General features: G+C 43.9%; 1 protein-coding gene across 1 annotated transcript in view; it reads right to left on the bottom strand.

Annotated features, from left to right (window-relative positions):
* Positions 1 to 20,822, bottom strand: part of LOC143344267 (uncharacterized) — a 62,325-nt gene that overhangs the window by 23,435 nt on the left and 18,068 nt on the right. The window lies entirely within an intron of this gene.

The raw sequence follows: 20,822 nt of genomic DNA, 5'->3' as shown, positions 1-20,822 counted from the left end.
CACCCACAGCAGGTCATTACCAATGTCACTACTACTCGATTCTCATCCGCTTGTTTAATTGCGTGCGGAATACCGCAAGGGTCAATATTTGGGGTCACATACGTTCGATGAACTTGCTCGGATTCATGAAACCTCTCATCAACATGCAAATTTTGCAATCTATCGACATCTTCGCTACGATTTATGAACGCTGATTGTCGATTGTGCTTCTGTTACTCTATTCGCGATACTCTGACCCCTTCGAGTCGACCGGAAGTCCATCCGCCTGGCTGGAACCACTGCTCTCGCGATGAATGGCCCAATATTACGTTTTTGGATCCACGCGCGAAAATGTACACGTTTCGTGCACTCTGTACATCGCACGTCTCGTTTTATGTACCCTTAATAATTTATGGAGAACGGTCGAGAGAAATTTGCTTACGTGCGGTCGTTTTATCGCGGCCCCGGTGACTCTTCCCGAGTTTCCCCGGTTTTAGTTTCGGGCATCAGGCTACTTTGAAGCGATCTCGATGACTTTGCCGATAGTTCATGACCGAAAGTTCCCCAGTTTGATATAACCAGTCATTTTCCGGACACCTTCGGATACCGTGCACGCGAACAAAAATCAATACACCCTGGCTAAACGACTGCCTCGAGTCACGTCGAGCCGTGTCTTAAATCAAGACCTGGCTGGAACAAGGAAAAAAATCAATATCATAATGGACTCGCTCGTTATTGGAACACTCATCCATTACGAAGCACCGCCGAGTGTCCATTTATCGTTGTCTTAATCAAAGTAGCCTGTGGACGACTTCGCGTCGCGCGATCAAACGTGATGAAAATTGATTCTGTTTGAAGGAAACGAACCGCGACGCGATCCAGTTCCTTCAAACTATTTATCGCGCCTTTCAGGCAAATTGTCTATCCTCTGAAAAGTCGTTCCTCGATTTTCTCCTTTCGAAGGTAAAATAGAAAATATTTTCGGATCTTCTAAAATCTCATTAATCGAAATACCATCGTCGAAGCATCGTCTTTTGCTTTCGCGTGCATCCTGTAAGCCGAACTTCCGAAAGCTCGTCGACGTTCTTCTAATAACTGGCCAACTTTTGCAATATAAGATCGCGTCCTTCCGAATCGCGCGATGGATCGTGATCGCTAAAGTTTCGACGCCGTTAATAATTCTCGTGTTCAGCGAACGAGTTTCCACCGCGTTCGATATACCCGGAATAAAAATAGCCAGACAATGCGCCGCCAGAAAAATTTATTTAACCTTAGTTGACGCTTTTCGCGTTGCTCGATAAGACGAGACTTTTCCCCCGAAACCGCGAACGAAATCGGTTTTCTTCGAGTTTTGGGGGACGAACGACGATTATTATTAGCACCCCGAAGATTCAGAATATCGCGGCTTATTGTCTCGCTATTTTTCCGGAAAAATTTCGAACCGCGAGTACGTTCGAGGGCGACAGTGTTGTTCCCGGTCATTCATCATCCAGCGAGATGTCGCGAAGATTTATCGGCGCGTTCGTTCCTTTCAATGGGTCTGATGACCCGAGAAATATTTCGCGTCGATGCACGAATCCCCGTAACAACGTTTGAGCGTTTTTCCCCCGAAAAAAAAACACATCAAACCGGAAGAGAAAAATGCCCATCGACGGAGAATGTAGCTCGCGGTTCCGTGCTTGTTTCCCTTGAAAATGTTCCCTTTAACGTAGCACGGGGACCTCCAGCGACCCTTAACCCGAGCAATTTAATTTTAGTCGCTCCAAGATAACACAGCAACGTGCAATCGCGGGATAAGAGATTACCAAAGAAGGATTACCCACGATCGCGAGCATTCACTCGATTAAGTCAACGAGTTACCGAGGAAATAAGGAGACAGTCGTCCAAGGGTTAAAATGAGAAAAAGGGGGATTAATTCCGGAAGACTTTCCTCCTCGCCACCTTCGATCCTATTCGAATTTCATAAGGTCTGGACGGTCTGAGAGAAACTTTAAAGACTGCCATTTTCTCTCCGGACGGGATCCTTTCTCTTCCGCAAACTTTAATTTCGCGAATGAGGCTCTTTCGAAGGAAGATCGTCCGTGGACTAATTAAGAATAACGAGCGACCACGAGGCGTCAAAGGAAGACGTTTTAGAATGCAAGAAAAGGAGAACTTTGATTCGCGAACTATCGACAGGGGCTGATCGTTTATCTGTAAATATTCGAACGACGATCGCAGATCTCGAAACGTGAGAAAGAAGTTTGGCAAAACCGAGAGAAAGAGAGAAAGAGTATTCGTGAAACTAATTAACTCGACGAAAGTGCATTCGACGTCGAAACAGCTTAATCGCAAAAATAAGGCGAGCTTTCCTGGCAGCGTTGCAGAAAGCGTTCCTTGGAAGCGAGCCAAACGATAGACAATTAATTAATAACGAAGCTATTCGTTATTCGGAACCGGATAATTGTACAACGGTACAAACGTAAATAACGTAAGGTCTGCATAATTATACTGGAGTTAAATTGTTCTTTCGCTTACATTCGTAACTTGATAGAAAAAGAGACGTGCGAGGGCAACGATGCTTTCACGCCAGAAAAACGAGAAAAATAGTTTTCAAAAGGGTCTGTTGCGACGGGGAACTGAAACCACTATAAAGAGCCTGGAGTCCTTTTCACGATAAAGGACAAAAGCTTCCCTCGAAAAGGCAAACGAATCCGGAATCCAGGGTTTCATTCTTGCAGAAGAAAAAAATCACGCGAGCTGGGAACGACGGAATAGACATAGAAGGAATTCGGTAAGGAGTTTCCGGTGACAATCTTTCACGTTTTACGAAAAGACGTAGGTGCTGGAATTCGTCTCGTAGAACCGAACAACAGCGCGGCCATTGCGTCATTTTTAAAAAGTTCTTTCCGTCGCAAGATATACGTACTCGCGCGACGTGGCGTTTATTTACAGAAATTAATATTTGTTTACGAGAGCTAGTTCTTGGAACTTTACAGTGACAGAGATAAGTTTTTCAAAAATGGCGAGTAACAAAGAGATGTAGAAAGAATGAGATTCTGCTGGTCTTTTTTCGATTTCTAAGCCACGAAGCGACCGACTCTGGACCTCGAATCTGGTCAGGGTTCCGCGACAGAAACAAAAGGTTCGGAGATAAGACACGCTCGTTCGTGAAGAGAAATCAAATGAAATCGAGTCAGCGGAAAATGGGACATCCAATACCGTTAAATCAAGCATGTCAGACTCACACAAACACGCGGATCTATTCCAACGATAACACGTTTATGGGCACGATTTCATTCATAATTTGTACACTAAAATCAATGAAGGAATTTTTTAAACCGATCTACGATATTAATTCGTCTCACCTGTTGCTGCAATCGTCCTCGACCAGCCTTTCATTCAGGTACAAAGTATCTGAGTGTCACTTTGTTGCAAACCACCACTGTACGAAGATTATTTTCTCGTTAAACTCGAAAGATCGCAGCGACGACGCGTAACAACGAACGCATTTTCCTCGACTGACGAACGAAACAAAAGAGGGGATACATCGCCTGAGGAACAAAAGACTATCGCGGTCTAACTTAGGTTTAACGCTCGCGGGAAGCGTTACTTTCGGGCGGGAGATTACGAACCCTGGTAAATCGAAAATACTTCGCGATCCTTTCGTAGGAGAATCGATGAAAGTTTCATCCCAAGGCAATCCGGGACACCAAGAGCGAATTCAGTGAATTTCCGCGCCGTGAAGCTCGAATGGTTGCAGGATATTCGTCCTCCACTGTAAACCCGATTCCCTCGAACGCCTTCAGTCTTCGCAGGATCGTTCAACCGATCAATTCTACTCCACTTGCGCCCCCAAGAGCGTCCTGTGTTCTTTAATTATGTATCCTTCCGTCTGCTCGAACCCTCGAAAATTATTTCATTATTCCTCCGTGGCAAAATTTGCATGGACAGCGAACGGTTATAAGGGCGAATAAGGAACGTAGAATCTGATTTTCTTATACGACATTCTTGGAGCTTCGTTGTATTTATTACGATGTTACTGGGTCACGATGTACATACGAGTCGCGACTTTATCGATACCGATTATGGAATTCTTTTCGGGGCACCGAAGGTCGCCGAGCTCCGATATCGGCTGGAATTCAACGAGATTACATTCTGCGCCGTATCGAACTGTATATTGCGTAACATCGAATTTTACGACGGTGCCATTAGGTGATCTCGACTATGCACGATGGCGTACACGCCCCTCGCGGACGTGTAATTTTTTCCTGCGTTTCTGGCACGCGCATTTATCTTTCTCCCAAGTCTACCGCTGCCTCCCACGCTATTTCCAAGTATACAATTTTTTTCAAATTCTTCCAAACATTATTAAAAGTTAGAAACTGAGAAACTACGACGAAGAGATATATTTCGCCTTTATTGCCGACCCGCGAAAACAAATATTAATCCTGGCAGATTGTTCGTTAAACGGGAAGCACCGTTATTATTTCGACTCGACTGGCGGGGTCTGTAGCAATCTCGAGCGCGAAATTTTCGTCGACTGTCTGTAAATAAAGGAGAAAGAGTCCTTGCGAAAGAATACAGGGCGAATTTTCAGGTCACCGGGACAGAGGGATTCTGGGGCAACCGGTGGGGACGAGGCGGGAGGGAATATTTCCCGTCGTTGTCCTGTTTCGTAACTAATTCATTTCTATTGTCGCGGGCGTGTTTCGTTTTGCCACGGTATCGAACCGGAAATCGGAAGCAAACGCGGATCGAACTCGAGAGACGCTCCCGGGATCCTCCGAACGGTTCGTAAAGTTTCAAAATTTGTTCAAAGGTAAACTTTAACGAAGGTGTCCCGTGGAGTGCTCCGCGTCTGAGAAATGTAATGAACGCAGTCGAAGAAACTCACGGAAACTCGTTTTAAATTCAGGGAACTTAACTCGTTTAAGTCGCGTTCGCGGGAAATTCGATAACAAAGAAAGCTCCTCCGCGTCGCGGCAATTTATTTTGGAGAAAGCTGTTGCTTGTTCGCGTCGCGATCGAGCTTATTCTCGCTGAACAAAGGCTATGTCGCGTATACATTTCAACCATCTCGCGCGAGGAACACCGCAAAACGGTTACGACAACTGGCCTTTTACGACGGCGGGATCTGCGAGGACTATCTTTCGAATTCTGTTAACCGTAACCTCGAGGAAACCGTATCCTCCTACGTCGTTTCTCTTTTACGTTGAAATTTCTATGCTACCTTTCAAAGTATCGTATTTCGTATGATCCTTTCGTATCGACGCATCGAGGGCGTTGAAAAAACCGTTCAAGAGTTACGAGAAATCGAAAGACGTTACAGTCAAAGAGCCGGGGATCTCTCGAAGGGTCTACGAAAGCTAAAATCTCGCGTAAAAAGTGCCAACGGGTCGTTGGAAACTGCTGAGACGAATTTCACATTTTCCAGGGTACACGGTGCCTCGTAATGGCCAAAGGCTAACGAACGAAATTTACTTGGCACGCTAAAATTTCTTCTCGACGTCTCGTTACTTCCGTGTCTCTCAATTTCATTCGGTGAAATTTTCGCAACAAGGACGAAATAAATAAAATCGAAAAAATGCCACGCATTAGGCGAGTCAAATTTGATCGACCGTAGTTCCGTTCGTACAGTTTCGCATAGTTGCGCCACGGGGACCAATTTTTCCCCGCGCAAGGTGCGCTCCCGCCATTTGCAGCCCCGAGATAAATGTTCCCCGGTCGTTCGAAGGAAATTCCAGGACGTAGGAACGGCGACGAGAAGCATTAATCTTTCCCGGAAACGCTATATTTCTTCGTGAAATAATTGTCCTTGCCGGGTAATACGGTGGTTGAATTCCGCGAAATTATTGCGGATAAATATAACGAAGCGACTGCATTGCATTAACCGCGACGAGACGCGGTGAATAAGACGGGGGTGGAATGTTACACCAGGAACGGAGGCGCGACGAAATTTCTTGGGTCGTCTAAACGCGTTGTTGAGATGCATCGCACGGACGTTAGTTGCACCGATGCGACCCGTCCACTCGCCGTTGACCACAATCGAATTAAAGACGCCACAGAGAAACGCCTCCGGTATTTGGCCGATGCGGGTCACCGTTGTCTTATTAAATTACATCCCTCCGCGTTCCTTTGTGGCGATGCACCAGCATTGCCTTCCTCAAATCGGGACTTTGTCCATTTAAAATCCAGCACCAGTGCAAGATTTACCTTTCGCGTACCAAACTCTGACACTAAAATGGATTCTTTATGGAGACGTAATCGAGTTGTACTATCAAAAATTATAATAGACCACGGAAATACCAAATCTTTCATAGCAAACTTAACCAGGAGGAGTGGGAAGCTTTGTAGCAACTGTACGGGACGCATATTTATGCAACACGCGAGACAATACCGTGAGATTAATTTGAAACTCTTGGTAGTTGCTCCAGGACCGGAGACTGTGTAGAAGCAGCTTGAAATCGTGGTTCTCGAAGGAAGTTGACGCGGGAATATTTTTTTCTGCCCGCGATATGAACGCGAGTCGACGAGTACTCGTAAATAGGGAGATTCACAGGATACGGAGCGGCTTAAAATGCAAAGCGTCCGGGTCACAGGGCGTGCATCCACTTAAACGTACGTAGATAGCGCCAGCACTCGCGGCAGTTTCCGCGGAATCTCGGGAATATAAATCGCATTCTGCAAATTAGATTTAGTCGCGTCGGAATCCGAAATTCCCTGAAATTTCCTAGACAAACCGCCGGGTGCAACGACAAAGTGAAACGAACAAAAGGCCTAGCTAACAAACAAATACATTCGAGCGCGTTTTGATACGTCCAACAGGTTGCAGATTTCTTACCAACCACAATTCTCTATTTACAAATTAAATTCACCAATTGGAACTTGGTTATTCGTTGTAACTTGTCGCTGCAGAGAGTGTTTTTCGTCGTTATTAAATGGATTACTTTCTGTGATCGTCTGTTATTATAACCTGCGGCACTTAGCTCCCAAACACATTTCGAAAGACAAGTTTATTAATGACTCGCGTTTCCTTCGACGCGTTATCGGCGCAAGCACACGTCCTAGATTCGCGAAAAAGAATCTTTTGAATTCCAGCGACGTAGCAGGGTGCAAATACGAACGCGTTAAAAAGCAATCAACGCGGGTACGCCGGTCGATCCGTTTGCAGTCGAATAACTTCGATGAACAAACGAGCGTCGACGCGAACAGCGATGAAAAATACTTGAACGTCGTCGGAAGTTAGCGGGAACTTTGTTCGAATAATAGATGAACGGCGTACGGAGATGACGACGGGCTAAATTTGTTGATAAATACGAACGAGAAACGAAATAATTCGATTCGCTGCACGAAGACTGGAAACGACTGATTCGTATTTATTCGACGGGGACGAAGAGAAAAGGAGAAGGTGTTTAAATCGCCATTTTAAGGTTTGAAAACTAATATTATCATATAGAACGAAAGAGTCGACAGCGTTTACGTCGTAGAAAAAAAAACATTCGCCGTGTCAAATTGATATTGCAGTCCAGCTATTTCGATATTTGAAACAGCCAGAGACGCGCCGTTTGAAAAGGAAACTTATAGAGTAGAATTTATTTCTAACTTTCAGCGTAACGGAAATAATTATTCGACGTCAACGAAAGTTATTCGAGCGGATCGAACCTTCCAGGTACGGAGACGCGAGCTGTAAAATTCTTATTAGCAGATAACAAATTTAACCGTCAGAGCGATAAATATACGTCGCGAAGAAACTGCTGGACGTTGGGGTTTCGTTGGTTATTTATCCAGAAACGGACGTCGAGACTCTGTAGAAGAGAAAAATTTTCTCCGAACCCGCAAGCCTCCTAAAAAGTTGTAACCTTGATACCGAGATGATTTCAAAAGAATTGGTTTGTTCATTATTCGCGTAAAATGTTTCCCAACGGACCTTGAAACTCGCCGAGAGTTCGAAGGGACATCAAAAGGTAAGAGGGAAAGATATATGCTCGTCGAACTCCATTCGCTCTCACGTCTTCGACTTTGATCCTCGTTTATCCGAAACTCGTTCCGTTTCCGTGTTACGTTTTACGAAAGAGCTCACGTTCTATTGGATGACACGGCGGAAACGCCCTTTTACGGACTATGTTCCGTTATTAATCGATTGTCACTTAGGCCATTGGATTTATGGATGGGTTCCGGTTCGGATAGAAATCCCAGTCGACGTTCCTCGATTCCTCGGGGATTCAATTTCACCGCCAAAAATCAACGATAATCTGTCCGATAAATTGAAAAAGTTTCGAGACCTTCTCAAACGAAGATACTTTTTAACGAATAAAATACAAGAGTGGTTTCCCCAGTGAAACGTTCCGTATTCGTACCGCCAAATTGCAGACTGCAAAGGGCAAACATCATCGAGAATCTAATTCGTAATAGCGGTGCGTGCACCTGGGACTCTCTAATCAAATAAAGTTGTCCAATCTTGATGGTTGATTTACTTTTGCAAACTCGACCCTGATTAATTCCAAAGCGGACACCGGCGAAGTCAGGCTTGTCGTCGATCCGCTTCACTGTTGCTCGGAGTATACCGAAGAAATTATTCAGTCACCGATGTCCGACGTTGGAGCCATGCTCGGTGCATCATCCAGAGAATTCTCAATCAAATGTAAATAAGTTAACCCGTGGAACGTACTAGTCCGAAACTTCGTCGTGGAGGGACTTGTAAACTGTTGTCTTTGCCCGAGTATCGAAGGAAGATTTCCATAAACGAGCTGGAAAGCAAGCTGTACGCTGTACGTACTTATCCCTAACTCCCGAAACCAGGCCTCGACGTGCTCGCAACGGATTAAAAGTCATCTTGCATGTTTCTACGGTGCATATTTCATCGACAAGTATCGGTATTAAATACGGTCGCAAGTACACCGTATCGATGTATCGATCTCCTAATACGAAAATATTTTCGCAAGTATATTCGAACCCTAGGAGCAATCATCGTGCCCCGTATTACGCGTACTTTCCTATCGATATCCAATATTTGCGTCAACGAAAAAAAGAAAAAAACCGTCCACTATGCATAATACCCCGACAGAGTTTTCAGTGGAACGCTCGCGCGACGATAAAATACGAAATTTCCGTAACGAGCACGAAACGTTGTGCAAAACAGGACCGTTATAACAATTGTCGATGGAGGAATTACGATAAAAATATTTTCCCCCTTTTCTGTTCGGCGGCTTTGTCGCGGAAAAAGATTTACGATAAAAAAATCACCGCTGGAGCAAAAATAGAGGTCCACGCGACCGACGTTGAACAAACGGAAAGTAATTGAATCGATTAATCGTTGTTCTAGTTTATTTCTGTGTATGAATGAAAATTGAGAGGCATTAACCCTCGAGAAATTAATTTTCCTATAAATATTGGATAGAATGGCGTATTTAAGCATTTTATGGTGACAATACGTCCTATAAGAAACACGATTCAAGCTCAGCCTTATGTCAGGGCGATACAATTCGATTCCACGAATGCGTCGCGACGCCTGGAAATGTAAGTTCGAGCTCGTAAATAACTCGCCTTAATCGAATAGGATTTCTTGGCCGCCACCGCGCGCTAAAGTTTAATTAAAGACTAATTCAACTTCGTTAATTATTATTCAAACGTGGTGCAACATACTGTCGGCGAGAAATTGCTTATTCCGTTTCCAGTTAAGTTTCCGACTTCGCGAAACTCTCTTTCGCCGGGAGCTGTCGATGGCAAATATTGCCAACGTTTGTTTTCCAATCTCGCGTTCCGTCGGAACGTAGAAGCGTAAGAATATTAATTAGTTTTCCCTCTCAAACAACGCGCTCGCCGACCTCGATGGATCTTTCGTCAAAGGCAGACCATCTTGCTCATCAACTTCGCGCAAAGCTGCAAATCTATAATTCAACGTCCGTGAAAATTATTAATTTACAGTATTTTCAATCGCATTAAATTCACAAGTTTAAAAATCCTTGCTTCTTTAGACTTTATATATATTGAACATATCGAAAACATTCTCCAATCTGCAGAAATTTTTGTTACATCTTTACTGGATTCGTTGCAACTTCCGTAATATACAGGGAGTTCGGCCACCCTTGGGAAAAATTTTAATGAGAGATTCTCGAGACTAAAATGAGACGAAAATCAAGAATACCAATTTGTTGATGGAGACTTCGTTGAAAAGTTATTAACGGTTGAAGTTCTGCCTTTACTGAATTTTTTTCTCGAAAATGTGCAGGATTTCGGGGGTATGTCTATTCACCAAAAATGATTGTATTTGACTCCCTCAACCGAAAATAATGTTTTCAGAATGATTTGAGATTTTTCAATTTTGTCGAAAAATTTCACACCTCGAATTTTTTTTTAGTAAATGGGTAGGATTTCGGTGGTATGTCTATTCGCCAAAAATGATTGTATTTGACTCCCTCAACCGAAAATATTTTTTTTAGAAAGATTAAAATTTTTTTTTTTTGGCCGAAAAATTTAGGCACCTACCCCCTGTCGATTTTCCTTAAAAATTCGATTTTTATTTTTAGTCATTTTGTTTGACGTTCTGTAGAAAAGTTGTCTAATACTTTTTAGTAGGTACCCATGAGCTCTACTCCAGAAAAAAGTTTCATTGAAATATATTCACTATTGTAGGAGTTATGGCTGTTTGAAAATTGGTCCATTTTTATGGGGTTTTTCTAACTTTACGGGGTTAAGGAGCAACTTTTTGAATATTTTTATAATTTGTACATATTCTCCACCAAAATACGCGTAGTTTGCTTTTTTAAACATTAAAATCGTCCAATCCGTTCAGAAGTTATGACGTTTTAAAGATTCGCATGAAAATTCGGGCAAACATTTCTGGCCAGAAATAATATTTTCGGTAAGGAATTTTTTTCTCGAAACTGAGTAGGATTTCGAGGGTATGTGTATTCACCAAAAATGATTGCAATTGACCCCTGCAACTAAAAATAATTTTTCCAAGACGATTCGAAAGTCATTTTTTTCATCCAAAACTATCAGCACTTACTCGAATTTTTTTCTCGAAAATGCGCAAGATTTCGGGGGTATGTCTATTCACCAAAAATGATTGTATTTGACTCTCGGAACCGAAAATAATTTTTTTAGAATTAATTAAAAATTTTTTTTTTCGTCGAAAAATTTAGGCACCTACCCCTTTGTCGATTTTTCTTAAAAATTCCTTTTTCATTTTTAGTAATTTTGATAGACGCCCCACAGAAAAGTTGTCTAATACTTTTTTGTATGTACCCATGAGCTCCACTTCAGAAAAAAGTTTCATTGAAATATATTCACTATTGTGGGAGTTATGGCTGTTTGAAAATTGGTCCATTTTTATGGGGTTTTTCTAACTTTACGGGGTTAAGGAGCAACTTTTCGAATATTTTTACGATTTGTACATATTCTCCGCCAAAATACGCGTAGTTTGCTTTTTTAAACATTAAAATCGTCCAATCCGTTCAGAAGTTATGACGTTTTAAAGATTCGCATGAAATTTATGGGAAGCATTTCTGGCCTAAAATTATATTTTCGGTAGGGAATTTTTTTCTCGAAAATGGTTAGGATTTCGAGGGTATGTCTATTGACCAAAAATGATTATAATTGACCCCCGCAACCGAAAATATTTTTTTTAGAATGATTTGAAATTTTTGAATTTAATTTTTTAATAACTTTTTAACGAAACGTCGATCAAGAAATTGATATTCTTGAAGCTACCATTAAAATTTTTCCCAGAGGTGGCTCAACACCCTGTATAATATTTTCGTAGGAAAAAAATTGCAAGGATGAAATATAGAACTAAGAGTAAAGGGAGAGAAAAAAGTGTTAAAAAATGGCGGTCCGGACGGGAATGGCCCCCTAAGTGCGCTCATAAACACCGGGTCGGACTCGCGACGATACAGAATTGCTAATGTTCTCGAGTGCTCGGGAACCCGCGTTATTAAAGTAATTTAATAACACCGAGGACCGCTTTAACGGGGTTTATTGGCGACCGACGACACGCTCGCCGTAGTAATTTGTCAATCTGTGAAGAAACGGCGACGCAATCAGTCACCGTCTCGATAAAAAAAAAAACAAAGAAAAAAGAACACAAGCGCAATCTCACGAGAAATCTGAATGACAAACGTTCGCCGGACCGACGAATAAATTCCGACAGGGTATTTGCATCGGGCGAGAACTAAGTGCACAGTTTCTTGTTATTCAAATTAATTTTGCAGCGGACCGTACGCGATGCAAGTCGGCGCTTTTAATTGAATAAAATTCGAGACCGACTTCCGACGCGCGTGGGCGTTCAGAAAACTAACGTTCGACGTTTGGATAAACTCTGAGCTTTTTCGCGAATCGGAATTCGCGACACGTCTTTCGCGAGGACCATAAACTCGATACGAGACGATAACAGTCCCGGAGACACGGTAATCCGACATAACGTCGAACGGTTGCGTTAATTCTGTCGACTAATGCCCAGCTACGTGCGAATTCACGTTTAGAGAAACTGGCCGACAGCGAACCTATCTCGGGATTTGCATACCGCTAATGCCGAAAGTACAGCGCGGAATTCTCCATGCAGATGAAATCCATTAGACCGACTTACGGCTGAAGGGTACGCGACCGTGAAAATATCGCGATGCACGCGTCGCACAGTGGACGAAAATGGTCGAAAGGGTGCATCTTCCGTCAGAAATCGGCAGAGAACCAAAGTAAATTATTTTTATTTCAAACGTACGGAGTAGTTTTTGATTTTGATCGTACAATTAATCCGAAAGAAAAGGGATTTTTAGGGATTCTGTAACGTTTCAACTTTAACCTCGTCCAAGGTTCGTCGTCATCGGGCACTTTAATCGAAAGTTCTACGATTTCGGTACAAATTCGATCGCACTTCGGCACTCTGGGAGCCGTTTCTCGGTTCACGACGTTCCTCGCGAACGGCCCGATTAATTCTGAAAGCGCTAATTCGAACAGTTATTTTCTAGGTCGAGAGCTAATTCAAACTCCGTCGACGACGATGCTCGACGGGGTCGCTTCGAATCGAGTTAAACCCCGAGACCCTGACGAACGACCGATATTTTTTTATTACGACCGTAAGGTATGGGACGAATGCGAGTCGTAACCATAAACTCACGGTGGACGAGCAATTTGATAAAAAAAAAAAGAATTTTATTCTTGTATCTAAAAATGACCCGATATCGACTGGTCGCGGGTTAAAGTAAAGTTTAATTGGAAGAGAATTATAATAGACGACGAGCAGATATGAAATTTAGTAGTGTCGTGAGGTGGTACAGCAAGATCCGAGCATAATCTGGCGATTAAAGCATCAGCATGCGTGGATAGATTGGAGCATAATAAATTAAACAGGCAAATCGGAGACTTTGAAGCAAGGTCCATGTAAACAAGACAGCGTAGACGAAGAATCCATTTCTCTTGCATATTCAAGCAGTTGGAAAGGAGTAATGTCTTCGAATTTACGAGGGCGACAAGAGTAACCGGAAACCCGAGTTTCGGATAAACGAGAGTTGTTTAGGCGAAAGACACGAACCATAAACCACGTCGCATTGATCAAACAAGAGAACAGAGGATTGAGAAAGCATAAGGTTAGCGAGATTTGACAAAACACGATGAGACAAGATAACACAGAAGATACATAAATTATTAAACTATTTTAAATATTACAAATTGGATCTTCATTAATTCTATTTAAATCGATTCTATACTAGGACTACACTTTTCCGTGGAGATTACAAAACTCCATCGGACAGACGCGTGGGCGTTGAATTTCGGTACGTCTTCTGGAATATTGAATACGTCGGGCCAACTTTGCGATCGCGGTCGAGCATTACACTCGCATGGCTGGTTTCAATATCGCGTCAGCCGCGTTTCCGCTGCTTTTGCTCGAAAACGTAGAAGATTTTTTTGCCCTCCGTTGACCCGCTCGCAGACGCTAGGATTTCGATGGACGCTCGCGGTGACGGCTTAATATCGAAATGTACCACTGTAAGCGGCACACGTTGTTCCACTTTCTCCGCGGAAACAAAAAGCTTAGCAGTTCTTCCGCCGTCATTCCGAAAGCGAAACAATCCTGCGCTGGAAAAACGCTGATTGTCGGAAACCGATCCCCGCTTCTTTTATCCCCTTTTCTTCGCGCGTTTATTTATTCGAGACAACGTCTTCGTCGCCGGTACAGCGAAACTGGATTTAAAGAGAATTAATTAAAGGGACGACTTCGCGGGCTTTTAACCAACCGTTCGTTTACTTTATCTTTCAGTTCGAGGACCGCCATTGTTTTAACGAGTGTAATTATAAGTAAGAAGATTATAAAGTTTGCAGGATGGGAGAAAATGTTATCTCATAAATTCGTGACGCGCTTCCTTCTTAGACTGCAACGAACGAGCAGAACAGGGGTTGAAAATGTTGTGGAAAAATAAATAGATAGAAATGTTTGTTAAATTTTGGGTCAATCGTTGCGAAGGTATCCGTGGAAATGTACTTATACAGTAGCGTGTTGCATAATTTACGTCCGAAAAGTTTGAGGAAATAGTACAGGTAACAAGTTTCGAGTCCAAAAAGAACGAAGAACGCGGAGGAAAGGAGTTGGCGAGCACCGTGATCATCACGAAATCCAGATTGAAAGACCTGTACAATATCCATGGAGTTCGTAATCTTCCGTAGTTACGAAAAACAAGAGCTTTCGCAGAACTTTGGAAAGAAGAGGAGTTTGAGAAATAGGGCGAGGCGAGTTTCAGGAAGAAGTATTAGGTGTTTTAAGGATGGGATGGACCAGTGGTTCTTAAGTTTTCACTTCCACGGTCCCGTTCCAAACACCAGATTCTTTCGAGCAAGTTTTTGGTTAAGAACCACTGGGACGGACAATGTAACATCTTCGAACCGAGGAAAAACGAAGGAGAAAATAAAGAAAAAAATAAAAGCACAAAAGAACGACGCGATAAGAGACGTTGTGAGGATTAAAAGAGTTTGATATTTCCAAAGATATTAAGAAGGACGTCGACAAGACAAAATGGTTGTAAGGTAAAAGCCGGGGTATTGGAAATAATGGATGTTGTCGAAGCGAAGGAATTAAAAAAGGACCTTCAGTCGCCATTATATCGGGTCAGACGCCGCGGGCGAGCAGGAAATCCCCAGAGAAACGTCCCAGGAAACGAAAGTCTGACTTCTCCTGTCCGGTCGGCTAATTTTAATTCTTTCTTTACAATATTTTGAAACAGCCACGTCGCGAAAAATGGAAAATATCTTTCTCTTTCAGAGAAAACTCTTAGAAAGCTGTAGGATATATTGATCTGGCATCGGTGCTCGAGAAGGCCTCTGGCACGAGATCGATTACGATATCCACGCGTAATTGATACCACTTCGAAGTGAACATAATACTGCTATTAAGCCACCTTATACACCCCGCTGTCCAGAACAGTGGTACAATATCAGCAGCTTCGATTTCGCGTCGAATCGTCACGCCCCCGCGCTACGTTCAATTTACATAGAAAACACGCGTAAAATATTCGAAAGCTCGGGCGTCGGAGTCGGTCGAACAGGTTGACGCGCAATTGAATATTTTTTCCAATTTTTCCCCCCGCCGTTAACGTCTCGTACTACGACGCGAATACCGCAAGAATAAAACGCGTACAAAAAACGCGAAACGTCGTCGAGATAACGCGGATTCGTTTGGCGCCGTCTCCGGTGGCCGGCGGGGGAAAAAAGATTGCGTGGGCGTACGACGCTCTCGCGACAAAAATAAAAGGAGAATGCCACTCCTTCGTCGCTGGAGTTCGCGGGCGTTCGATAACCTGCGGTATTTCGATAGGATACAGGACGAAAACGCGCCGAGTAATTTCACGGATCCGGTCGTTACGTGGATCTCGAGCGAACTCGATTTCCTGGCCGGACCGTTTCGCGACAAGAACGATGGACTTTCCGAAGAAATACTTCCCATCGAGGGCGTCGGAAGATACGAGGAAAACCGTCGACCTTTCCGTGGTATTTACGAGTTCGAGTCTCGCAAAGTCACGGAGCACACGCCGCTTTGAATTTTAATAAAACTACGAAACGTGCTCTAAAAAATTGTTTCCCCCGAAAGCATTCCAGAGAAATTGAAAAATCATTTAAATAATTACGAAAGCCTTTCTGCTTTCTCTGGATTCTCGGTGGCCCAGTTTTTGGATTCAATTTTCCGCGGTGACGCTTGAGGCCGTAACTCACGAAATTAAGAACGATAGTTTCGACTCCCCCAGGATCTTACGCGAATCAAACGCCGTGAGCGTCGCGATAAAGTGAAACGAATCTTCAGTTCCGCGGCGACTCCTCCGCCGGACACTTTTATCCGATTTTTATCCATCTTGGAAGTTATCTAAACCGCGAAAGGTTAAACTCCCCGGGTCCCGGGAGAGAGAAAGGGTGTCCGCTCGACGACGAATGCGGATTTCTGCCCTGGCTCCCGAATGTCTGACTCCGTGCTCCGGGGTTTGCTCACCGTGCCAATGATTCATGGACTCGCTTCTGGCGCACCGAGAGCGTGCGTGGATACCATTATCTCTGCAAAGACGCCGGTACTCGCAATCCTCGATGGAACAAATTGTCTGCATTTGTTGTGCTCGCAGAATAAATATTCGAGATTTAATCCTGCGATGGACCGCCTCTAAGGTGCTTTAAATCCCAGAGTTTCGGGTTTCGTGAAACAAGGGTGTGGTCAATGCACGAACGGAGAAGGGGAATATTAATAATAATTGCAAAGATAAATGTTGGTTTTCCTCTTCTAACAGAGAAAGTTTTCTTTATGTGACAAAAACCATCGACGCGCATGTTGCGTTTCGCGTCTCGAAATACGAGTCAAGAGGGTGCAACTGTGTCCCTAGCTTGGCTTGTTTAGACAAAGTATAGGACCGATTGTTCCTTTCAAAGCGTTAAGACGTGCCTTCCTAGTGTTTCCAATAAAAGCTTAGTTAAAAGTTATTCCTTTTATAATTGTCTTTTTATTCCACCACCTATTTCCAATAATAAATGGTCGAGTTCTGCGCAAGTTCAACGCCAGAAGGCATAGATCATAGAGGGCCGATCTAGCGGTGATTAGTGAATTCGCGAGCTTTCATGCTACGATCAGGGCAATGCAACGACCGCCTCTCTGTTCCTTTGTGATTGCACCGTGATAGACGCACAGATGCGAACGTCTAATTACGATGCATCGTCTGAAACGATAACGGTATCACGATCGATCTAATTACAATGGCGCGTTCGTGGAGAGGCTGTCGTCGAGCAACGAAGGACCTCGAGAATCAGGGCCGGGAGAAGACGTGACGAAAATGACGCAGCAACGAAATCGACCGTTGCGATTTCAACTTGCATTCGAGCTCGTCACGGGCTTATTCAGGATCAATTAAATGTCGAAACGGAAGAGAATCGAACCGATGACGTCGCTTTGACGTCATTCAGACATCCACTTTGCTGAAAGGATCCTATTATCGAAGATAATTGTCGCTAATATTTACGATGGCGCGTATACCTATCAGACTTCTTACACAACCTAAAATCTAGTACATCTCTGACGACGCTGAAATGTTTAACTCAACGCTATAAGAATTGCCCTCGTTGCCTGGACATGTATGGAAACTATCGGTCATTTTGCAAAAGTTCACGAAATACGCACGAAAGAAGCACTGACGTTAAAAATATACCGCGAAACGTGCAACGTGCGTCACTGGTTTTCTGCTTTATCGTTTCATTATGCTCGCCCGGAATATGAAGCTCGACGTTAATCCAGTGGTCGGCGTTTAGTTACTTTTGCGCTGATTAACGCGAACGTCAGTGACTGTCGTACCGACGTGCCAAACTATTTGAACTTCCGGATTAAATCGCGCGCGAAAATTTCATTGACATTGCCGCTCCAGGCGGTCGCTTTAAAGTTTTTAATTATGAATGCAGCGTTGATCGTGGACGCTTCGTCGTACGAACGTACGCGTACATCTGAATCATGTTTACATCCGTCGGGTCTACCAACGGTGCCAGACGCTTCTTGTTCTAATGCAGTTTAGCTGGGTGTTCGTATCGTCTAGGGAGCCGTCTAAAAATATTTGTCGCGCTTAATTCCGGTAATTGGGTCGCGCGATCTTCGGTCAGAGGTTCGTGAGGGCTTGAAACCAACGCGAATGGACGGATGCTGAGCATTATTCTAACAACGCTTGACGATATGAATCGTCGTCCTTTAGGTGGTCGGGATCAAGACGTAGATACGGCGATCATAAATCATACGTTACGCGCGACAGATAATCTCGAGACCGGAGACGCGTCCATTTTGCGTCAACCTTTCCATCCGACGACGCGACAATTCGTAGAATATTTTCCCTCGTAGCGTGTCTCGCGTAGAGTCCAGTGATGGGGGGATCGATCGAACGACGTATCAAATCCCAAAACATCGCGTTTAGGTATCGACGAGTTCATTCTTCGCTGACGAGGGAACCTTCCCCAGGCATCCAATTAGTTTCTCAGACACTCTGGGAGCTGAAACGAGTGTCATTCTCTCGGAAAACTTGATGCTCGTTGAACAAACGGGATCAATGTCTACCACGAGCATTCCCAAATGTATAAACAAAAGTCGAACGAATCTCTGTTTAGACAATCGTCTGGATACTTTGATTGTTTTTTATTTTCGATAGAGAGGAATGTTTCCTACAGGTGGCTCGTTGCAACCAAATTCCTTTGCACGAACGAATTCGAGGATTCAGGGGTTGTCGATTTAGGGGTGCACGCGCGAAATACCCACGCAATTTTCGAGATTTCTTTAGCAGGACGAGAATGCAACGCAAATATCTGAGATAACGTTGAATCGATGAACGACGCGTCCCTGGTGGCGCGGTCCCACGACTTACGTCGCCAGATAGGACAAAATTCTGTTATCTCTTTCATTATTTCATGACCTTCGGAACCCTTTGGCATCCTTCTACTTTATTGGAAAAATCTCATTCGATCAGCGCGCAAATCTTTTGCTGGCAAAAACGATCGTTCAAGAAAAGAAAAGGGGTTCTCGGTTTGTCCGTTCGATATCACAAAGGAACATGAAGCTGTCGTTCGAGTGCACACAGATATCTTCAACTATCTAACAACTCTGTAAACAATAAGTTCACAGTCAAAATTCGATCCAGGTTACTCTGTGTAATTCTTATATTCAATAGTTTATGCCAGTTCCTGATATTGCTATTCCACGTATCTCACATAAGAACCTAGTTTGGCAAACCTTGCTATCCTTGGCTCCGAGAGTCGATAGTTTCTTGTTTGCACGGTAACGCACGGTCGAATTTCGTCAAATCCCGAGAATCTGTTTTCTTCTCTGAATTCTGAAGATCGTGGGAATTCAATTGCATTGCTGTATTTGCATCGATCGAAACTAGCCGGTAGTTTAGGTACTACGAAGTATACTAATCAAGTTGCAACAACGCGTCATGCTACAATTTGTGACTGGGTAACTACCAGATCGCGTGAAATCCACTTTCTCCCTTTTTACTGATTTCGCGTGGCTCGTTTGAAACTCGCGTTATTCCTAAGTGATATGCAAGTTTTCTGTCGGTTCGCCTAACAGCTGGGGGAACCTTGAGTTTTCACACGTGGATCTAAACGCCTTGATCCGAGATTACAATCACCCTCTTTGAATCGTAAATCAAAATTTTGTCGTACAAGGAAGGCGATCTATACGCGTCGTTTCCTTCCAGGCAGCTCATTTCCATCGACGCTGAGAACCCGATACATAAATTCCAAGTATTAAACGAATCCTCTGCTTGATCCGGTAATCACGATACCTCCTACGAGTAATTAATCTAACCGATTACGCCAAGTACAATCGGCGGTGCACAGAATCCCCTAACTGTTAATCCTCTCGTTGATGTTCGCGGAAGAAAACATCCTCTAGGAAGATCAATGCGCAAACTAACCCGGGAGATCTTACGGTTCGGGATCAGTGTTTCTTAAACTTTCCCGATAGCAGTCCTCTTGGATCGAGCACACAAAATGGAGAGCAAAGTTGAACCGATAAAAAGATCTTTGCTACGCGTATTGATCCACGTTTAATCTGTCCACCTTTGCGTTACTTTTCAATATTTTTACTATTGTTGGGCACTATCGTAATGCCAAGGGTAAATTTATATCGATGACTGTGTTCGATCTATCGGAATAGATCGTAAGGGGTACCCCGGTTGTCCTAAATAAAGATTAAAATGAAAAGTGACCGCGTACAAGCTGGAAAACGGCTCGAAGACAGCCGACATTTACGACACTCCCGCGAGGGTGGTTTTTCGAGTACGCCACCGGCCTTATAAACAACCCCTTTCTCGCGCTAAGACCGCGAACGGAGAGGGGCACAATTAATAACCGAAAAATCAATGCTGCTGGGTCAAGTGCCGCATACATAGATCGATCCCTCCCCCGCGGGTGTCTTGGAGGGTACGGCGACGTGCCTAACCGTATGAATGAAAGCTAGAGAACCGCGGGAGAGAAAGAGACGTCGCGAGACGAAAAGAGAAGGGAAAACGGCGGTCGTTGCGGGTGAAACGGAACCAGAAACGAAGACGAACGCGAATCGGAGGGTGTACATCGTCGTTCCACCCACGGGGGTGGCGGTTGAAAAGGAGAAAGGACGAGAGACGAGACGCGCGTGGAATACAAGAAATCGCGTAGCGCGGCTGGGGAACGCGCGAGAGGAGGAAAAAAAATGGGGGAAAAATGGAGATTCCAAGGTGTCGGTGAGGCTACAGGTATCGAGGAACACTGGTGCGCGAAAAAGACACGGTGACGTAAAAATTCGAGGGGTTAGAGAGAGAGAGAGAGAGAGAGGGGGGACCAGAGTGAGAGAGCACGAACCGCGCAGGCGGCATCCACTGCCA

The sequence above is a fragment of the Colletes latitarsis genome, chromosome 8 (genome assembly GCF_051014445.1).
Source record: "Colletes latitarsis isolate SP2378_abdomen chromosome 8, iyColLati1, whole genome shotgun sequence".
Lineage (NCBI taxonomy): Eukaryota > Metazoa > Arthropoda > Insecta > Hymenoptera > Colletidae > Colletes > Colletes latitarsis.
The sequence above is the reverse complement of the archived record's forward strand: the minus strand, read 5'-3'. Positions and strand labels throughout refer to the sequence as shown.